Below are 8,492 nucleotides of genomic sequence, written 5' to 3' on the forward strand. Positions count from 1 at the left end.
TCTACTTGGCTACAGGTACGAACTATGAAAGAGCGGGAGATTTAAATTATTATTATACTTATTATTTTTAAGGCAATTAAAACTAAGAGTGCCCTTAACCAAAAACAGTGATATAAATGGAGATACCTACTCAAATTTTTTATATTATCATGATACTAAAGGATATAAATACAGCATTTATAATCCTTTTACACCTTTTTATTCAAAGTCTTACACGCTAATATAAAATTTGACTATCTCCATTTATTTCACTATTTTTGGTTAAGGGCACTCTTAATTTTAATTTTCCTTTTTTTATGGGAAAACGATTAAATGGGAAGAATTGAATGGGAATGGAAAGAATGACCAATTATTGTATTTTGTATTAATTTATAATACCCCTATTCTACTAAATATCTAGCTACATTGTACTTACAGTTAAATAGCTACATAGTACTAGTTATATACATATTTACAGTTTTATGCTGGCTATTATTTCTTTTCATCGTGCTATCAATTGATTCGCTCCGACTTGAGTACTATACCTCGAGATGGCTCCAGGAATTATTTACCTTTACAGGCCTAGAATATGAAGATTCACAGTAGAATTTTTGGTTTTACTGCCTATTCGAAACAAACCTACCCCCCTACATCAAGGGACATACAATTATGCCTTGTTCTCGGCCATGATATTCCTTCCATTCTATATCCAACATCCAACTTAGCACACCTTCTGGTTCACAACAGGGCCTAGACTGGTCGGATGACATTTTAACAGAATAGCCCTTGATATCTCTTTCACACTTTTATTTAATAATTAAATAGGAGGGCTGGATGGTATAATTTCTAGAAAGAATAGCCAGTGAAATAAAAACTTAGGCATGGACATTACCTTTCTTACCTTTGTCTGCTATTTTTTAATAAAAAACAACTGTTTAGTTTGCAGAAAAATAAAATTAACAATCAAAAATTTCTTAAAAAATGATTTTTAAGAAAGCCTTGTACTACGCCGCGTGCCGCTTTTTGACCAAACAACAAACAAAAGAATGAGGTTAGCGGCGTTGCCAATGTCAATTTTCTAAACTACCCAAAAATCTAAATTAAATTCGCCAATTTGGGGAGAAAAATGTCCCGATTCACCAAAAATTCCCCATATGATTATTTTAACAAAAAAAAATAATTTTAATAAAAATACAATATTTATTATATATGTTAGAGAGATTAAACTGTAAGTTACCTCCTTGTTTTTTAATCCCTTCCCTAGTAGTCATTAAATAATTTGAGGTCACTAAATTTTCTTTCAACTGAAGCATTTGCAAAGGAAGCACAAGTAAAAAGCAGATTATAATTTTAAGTTGGGAAAGATATATCGTCCTGCTCCGTTTTTAAAGCTAAAAATTTTACGCCATTTTCAATCAGCAATAAAATGTTGAAACTCCCTTATTTTCGCCCCCTATTGCTAAAATCCCCACAAAACTCCCAATCGGCTCCGGATTCCCAAAATTTGGGGAATTCCCCTAAATTGGCAACGCTGGAGGTTAGCGTGTTCTTTCTGAATATGCTAAGACTAACGGACTAGTGTCGAAACACAGATAGCTAGATGGACGTATTTCGGCACTTGCGTCGATGCGCTACAGGTACATTTGCCTGCGCGTCGTATGTCTTCTGGCAGTCTTTTAATTTTTCTGTTTGTCTATGTTTACAACTGTGGAAGTAAAGCGTATAGGGATCTTATTAAGTCGAAGTGAGAGAAATGCGACGGTGTGCTGTTGCGGCGTTGCCGGTACGCCTTCCCTATCAAGTAAAGTAAAATCACGATGGCAAACCGCTTATTTTCAAAATACTTTTTTTTCGAAAAGATAACTAGATAAAATCATTAGATATGTTTCTGAGCATCTGAAATGGAATTATAAGGATATCGTTAGGGTGTCCATTTTTTTATAACGAGAAAACGTCAGTAATCGCGATAATTTAAAAACTCAACTTTTATGTGTTAAAAAGTTAAGTTTTTGGTGAGGAAACACGCCATAACTTAATAACCATTTTAGAAACTTTTTTATTTATAAAGATTTTCACATACTGTCTGCGAAGAAAATATAGCAGAAATATTAAGAACTACATTCAATTATTACCAATAGATTTCGAGATATTGATTTTTGAATTCTAATAGAGAGTTCCAATGACAATCACTGTCGAACACTAACTCAATTCCACTTATTTTTACCAAAAATGCAAGTGTTTCTAACTTGCACTTAAAATTTTTTAAGCTATAGGGAAAATTACAACGACTCGTTAATAAATAAACAAATAAAGTATCACGAGACGTAATTAAATCGTGAAGCTGAACGCATGATGTGCACCTTTCCTTAGAACTTCGGGTTTCTCTTATTACCGATTCTGAACCGTCCTAGATCTGTGATGCGTATGCGCAGAAGGAAATATGAAGACATTATTTCATTTGCGCATACGCTGCAGAGTTCTAGGACGGTTCAGAATCGGTAATAAAAAGAACCCGAACAAAGCTAATGATTGGGACTAGCGGCTGCAGCCTGACAGGTCACAGTTGTGCCTGTTTTCAAAACTGTCAAAGAAAATTTGAGGTTAGGGTTATAGTAGTGACCTTTGAATAAGAAGACTAAGGAAGGAGCATATCAAAAATCTTAGGTACACCGCGATGAGCCTCAAATATGGCCGACTTAAATTCCGGTTTATCAGTGTCGTTCTAATTTTATTTAAAAAATGTAAAACTATGATGTAGGGTAGACGTGGGGTAGACTCAATAATTTGTTGTTTTATGTTACGTTGTGAATAAATGTTGGTAGTTATTAAAATTGTTATAAAAATATATAATTCTAATAAAAATAGATAAGTTATAATAAATATTTATTAACACAAACATCCGATACGCTACTGAAGCAGGTAAGTCAAATTAACGTATCTAAATTCTTTGACATCTAATCTTTGACAAGTAATAAATAAAAGCTAAAATGCAAGAAAAATATATAATTTAGTTAATTTAAGTGAATTTCATAAATGATCGGTTTACTACACGTATGTGTAGTAAACCGATAACTTATATAGTCACTTACTAGCGAAAAGTTGTTCCATTATTTCACTCAATTTTTGCCGAGATCTACTGTACGCTACACAACCAACTATTTTAGAATCTTTTTCGATAAATCGCGATAGTGTCACTGTTAATTTAAGTTCTGCCACAATTTCCATCTAGATTTACTACCTTTATACAACTATCAGTAGTAGAATAAATAATAAATAACATAAAGTAAGCTCCGTAAAGACTGACAAATCCACAACATTTCAAATCAAATTCAAATGTATCAAATGAATCGTCAAACAGAACTGTCAAGGATCCCCACCCTAGAGTGCTTTTATGGCGCTTTTTCCGCCCACCATGCATGAATACATGGATAGCATTATGCTCCTTCCTTAGTCTTCTTATTCAAAGGTAGTGACTAAAGGTAGTGACCAATAGTGACAAAAACAAAAACACACACCCAGGCACAACTGTGACCTGTCAGGCTACAGCCGCAAAACTGATTGGGTAACTGCGACAAATCTGCTATATCCCCTTCCACGTCCCTTAGCAATGTGTACAGTTTCTCTGCCAGCCCTTAGTGTGTAAATTTATATGGGAAATGTCATCGATCGTCATTTCCCAGCCAACATGAACTAGAAATTTATGCGTAGTCTTTTAAACACGTCTATGAAGGCCGTAATAAAAAAGTATTTTTCTTTGAGTGTGGGACACTCTGTATAAAGACACTATGTAACTGGATTTCTTCAGTAAATACAGCCAACAAGTGAAACAAATTCAACACTGCAAGTTAAATAAACGAAGATGGGTAAAGCAAGCAAACAACTTTTATTATTATTCAAATAAACATACATATGCATGTCATTTTTAATATTCATATAGTGATATTAACAACTGTTTTTTTTATCTTATCAACATACAACATTACATGCCTGTGATGTTTTAATCAAATTTTTTTTTAAATATTTTTTTATATTTTTAATTTTAGATATGCTCACTAATTTTTGAAGATAAGTTAGCTTGTGGTCTGTGTTATTTTATTATTGGAATTATATGATTTTTAGACTACCTGTATACAGGGTGGTCCACTTTTTAGTAGCCGAACTGTAACAGCCAACGAACAAAAATATTTCAGAAAATCATTTTTCAAAAAAATTCGCTTTAAAATTCAAAGTTTTAAAATTTTCAAATGCACGCTAACCAGTGCCGGAGATGAGAGGGGTTTCGTTTGTATAATTTTTAAAAGATATACTCTGTTTTTTTTTTCTCAGGTAAGATTTCGACAGACGATGACAGAAGAAAAGCAGATGACGTCCCATACCAATCTATTTATTTTACTAAAAAAAGTTTCTAATAATTTTTAAGTTATCCATGGATGGGCTTAAATATAAATCCGTCATACGTCGTGTCTTGTTGTTTTTAACCAGTTTTATTGGTTTATTTAAAAAATGACAGATCGTATTTCAATTTTATTGGTTTGACGGAACGATGAACGACAAACGGACGCCGATGCGTATGAACTCGCCTTTAGATTTTTTTCATTTTTGACGCTTGTCAAAGTCTTGCCAAATTATAGGTTAGAATGTTGTGTCAACTTTTGTTAAATACCCTGCGTTTTGAAAGATGATGCATGTTGATTCGTATTATTACGTGTGTTTTGTGTCTTTTGAAGTCAAGTGTAGGAAAAATCGAGTGAAAATTAACTGTAGACCCGGAGCACAGTTTATGGTTTATACTCGCTGCCCAGGCAGAAAGTTTTATACACCAATGAAGTTGCCATCGATAAAGTTTGTATACCATTTCGTCGTAGATAAGTGCATCTCGTATATGGTAGAAGGATCAAACTAAACACATACTAAAAACTGGAGTAGCTGTAAAATATCGACATCACACGATAGGTAAATAATGGATTTTAGTACTGCAGAAAAATAATGTCAAAAGGTACTGGTTTAAAAAAATTAAGATTAAGTTAATTAATCAACCTTTAAGGTATAAAATTTGGTAGGTGTTATTATTAATAAAATAGTTTGTTTTATTTACCTATGTTGTTTTATTTATTCCTACGGAATATTACAAATTTGTATTTGTACATAAGTTATATTGATAAATATAATCATAAATGCGGGAAGTTTCATAAAGCTTGAAAGTAAGAAATAGTTCTTTTTTATATTTTTTGGTATGTGGTGACTTGTTTTTGTTTGTTTTGTATTAACACATACCGGTTTTTATTAAATAAAATATCTCGATTACATTTTTTCAGTTTTATACAGTTTTTTTCACAATATTTTGAAGTTACTTGTCAGTCAAATTTTAAATACATATATTAATTTCCTGCTATGCGTTCCAGTTGTACCAACTTATTTCTTTGTAAAATAAAATAAACTACTTTGAAATTAAAATGACAGACACATCTATCACTGTCAAGGATCTTCTCGTTGGACAGACTATAACTATTACTGTCTTGTTAAAATTTAAATTTCATACATTTTTCTCAATGAATAATTATTTCTTGCTTACAAAAAAATGTTTCTCAACATTTTTTTGTGATAGCCTTATTTTCACCACTAATTTAGGCTCAACTTTCGTTTAGCTGAAATCAGTTATGTAAGAAAGTTATGTAAATATTTGTTTATTTAGTAACGGAAGTCTTTTCGTTGAGCTCAATTTTTTCGGCCGAAATGCAATCTTTTCGAGTTTTTTAACTTTAAAATAGCTGAAATTAGGACTACCTACTTTAAATTACTTTAGTTTAGCTAAAACATTTATGTGAGAAATATTTGTTTATTTAGTATTAGGAAGTCCTTTCAAAATAGAAAGTCACGATTTTTTTTCTGCGGAAATGCATTATTTTCAGTTTTTCAACTTTAGAATAGTTGAAACCAGTTACTTGAAAACATGTTTCTGTTTTTCAATCTAGAAATTTTCTAAACATAGACACGCAAAAAACTTTTTGCCGAAGTGTACCCTTTTCATTTATTGATAAAATATTGTAAAATATAGCAAGATTTAAACAGAAGAAGTATGGCAATTGAAATACGTAAACACGCGCGTTTTAGCTTACAACGTGTTTTGATTGCTTTGTTTGGTTTGTTGGTTCGTTTTTTTTTATTTTCGGTTCTTCTTGGAACGGTGTTGATGTCTAAATTACAATATCTACTAGGTTAAGTTCATATCTACACAAGAAAAGTGTTTAGAATATAGGAACATGTTTTCATGTAACTGACTTCAGTTATTCTAAAGTTAACACTATTTGATGAAAATGACATATTTTCACAGAAAATATTTTGTATGTTTATGTTTAGAAAAGTGTTTAGAATGTAGGAACATATTTTCATGCAACTGATTTCAGTTATTCTAAAGTCGGAAAAAAGAGAATGATGCATTTCCGCAGAGAAATTTTTATGATTTTGCGTTTGGTGAGGCTTCTATATACTGGATGTGTTGATGTTTTTTTATAAGTGATTTCAGCTAAAAAAAGTTCATTCAGAATAACTACTCGGCCTCGTTTGAATTTATATTTCATACTTTGTTTTAGCTGAATATTTTATTCCTTTGTTCGTTTCTCAACGTTTGTTCGCATTGACCTTATGTTCACCATAAATTCATGTTTCGTTGGACAAATCCAATTTTTTCTTCAAAAATTACTGAGAATGCAGAGACAAAAAAAACAGTATTTCTAGTATTTCTCGGTTAAAATTAAATTCTGCCAATAAATGAGGCGTCAAGTTGCAAAACCCGTCTTATCCCACAAACGCTGCTTCCAGATAATAAGCAAAAACTGCTTTAGCAAATGTTTGAAACGTTAATTTACAAAAAAACGGGTCCATTGGGTGGAATCATTGTATTGTATCTCGTTTTTCTAGAAATAAAAATTAATATTTAATTTTTAAACAAAAAAAAACACAAAAATAATTCGGATAAGGCGGGTTCTGTTGCAGTATGATGCATATTGGCTATGAAATGAAGAACGCTGTCATTTTATATGTAAATTTTTATGGGAAATGTCATCGATCGTCATTTCCTAGCCAACTGGATGCCGTTTTTTTCGATCATATGGTATTTGCATCAGTGGCGGACACAGAGGGGGGTGCGGAAGGGGCGGTCCGGGCCCCGTCTTTTAGGGGGCCTCCGAATCTTAAGTAATGTTTTATTCAACTGGCAAACAAGACCAATATGTGTTCAGTAGTTATAAAGCAGTTTGTAGGTGGAGTATGCAAACCATACGTATACGCCAACTATAAACAGTATAAATGGAAGCAGATATTTACTTAATTATCAATGATCAGGCCCCAGTAATTGTCAATGGCATTTTCTATTTAGGAAATTAAATCAAGGGGTAATTTTCTTTGTTTAAAATATCGAAAAATTATTATTTTTTTATATATTTTGAGACTGAATTTATTTATTTTAGCTTTTAAGTTATTTTTCAATGGTTTCATTATTTATTTTTACTGAATAAACATTTTAAATTACAACCAATGCACAGCATAACTTGTATTCTAGCTTCATTGCTGACGATGAGCACTGAAGTCTTTAGTATAACGGGGGCCGGGGGCCTGAGACAGCGAAGGGGCCCCTCGGATCTTGGAGGACTTACAAAATCGCGATATTTTTTCCCTGGAAGCATGTTTGAGAAAAAAATATTCAAAATTTTTGGACGAAAAAAACTACCTGTCAAAAAAATTTGTACAGCCTAAAAGTCAAATTTAGTGATTATCACAGCCTCTGTGACATAAAGAAAAGACGTGGCTATCTATTTCAAAAATTAAATTGTTCACATGTCATATAATAATGGCGGTAGCTGTCATGGAATTGAGCGGTTAAAAAATTATCATAAATAATTTTTTTCCAAATGGAAACCCACTTTTTTTATTTCACTAGTGAAAAGGTTTTCCAATTCGTTAGGTTTTAACTAGACATATTCCTATACCTAAAATAAATCGTTTTTAAGTTATTTAAGATTTAGTTTGAAATCGTATATTTTTCTTGATTTTATCTAGCTTCCTTTGGCATTAAGTGTCAAACAGTTAGACAATTTATTTCCATCTGTCAGAAAATGAATTATTTGAATTTCCTATACTATAACTACCGCGGCCTTAAAAGTTTAAAAAGTGTATTTAGTAATATCTAATAGTTGATATTTTAATAATATACCGTACGATCGAAAAAAAAACAGCGCAAAATTAGCTTGGAAATTATGATCGATAATATACTGTCATAGGCTACTGGTTATAATCAAGAAAAATATACGCTTTAAAGCTGAATATTAAATAACTTAATAGCTATTTATGTAACTAGTACCTAAAATGATGTTTTTTAGGACGAATCATTACTGTTTGCGGACGAGGCGTTAGCCGAGTCCGAAATAGTAGATGAGTCCTAAAAAACATAATTTAGGTACGTGTTACATACACTATTTTTTGTCATACGCTTTTTACAGTTTTTTAGAACGCATATT

At 31.8% G+C, this 8,492-nt stretch overlaps 1 long non-coding RNA gene across 1 annotated transcript; it reads right to left on the reverse strand.

Moving 5' to 3' along the window:
* Positions 1–389: 389 nt before the first annotated feature.
* Positions 390–1,279, reverse strand: LOC115879768. Its single transcript, XR_004049752.1, has 3 exons — positions 881–1,279; positions 623–825; positions 390–561 (listed from the first exon to the last, which is right to left on the reverse strand). It is a non-coding gene; the product is annotated as an uncharacterized LOC115879768 (long non-coding RNA).
* Positions 1,280–8,492: the final 7,213 nt, after the last annotated feature.

This window comes from Sitophilus oryzae, unplaced genomic scaffold (assembly GCF_002938485.1).
Source record: "Sitophilus oryzae breed Bouriz unplaced genomic scaffold, Soryzae_2.0 scaffold_1067_pilon_pilon, whole genome shotgun sequence".
Taxonomy (NCBI): domain Eukaryota; kingdom Metazoa; phylum Arthropoda; class Insecta; order Coleoptera; family Curculionidae; genus Sitophilus; species Sitophilus oryzae.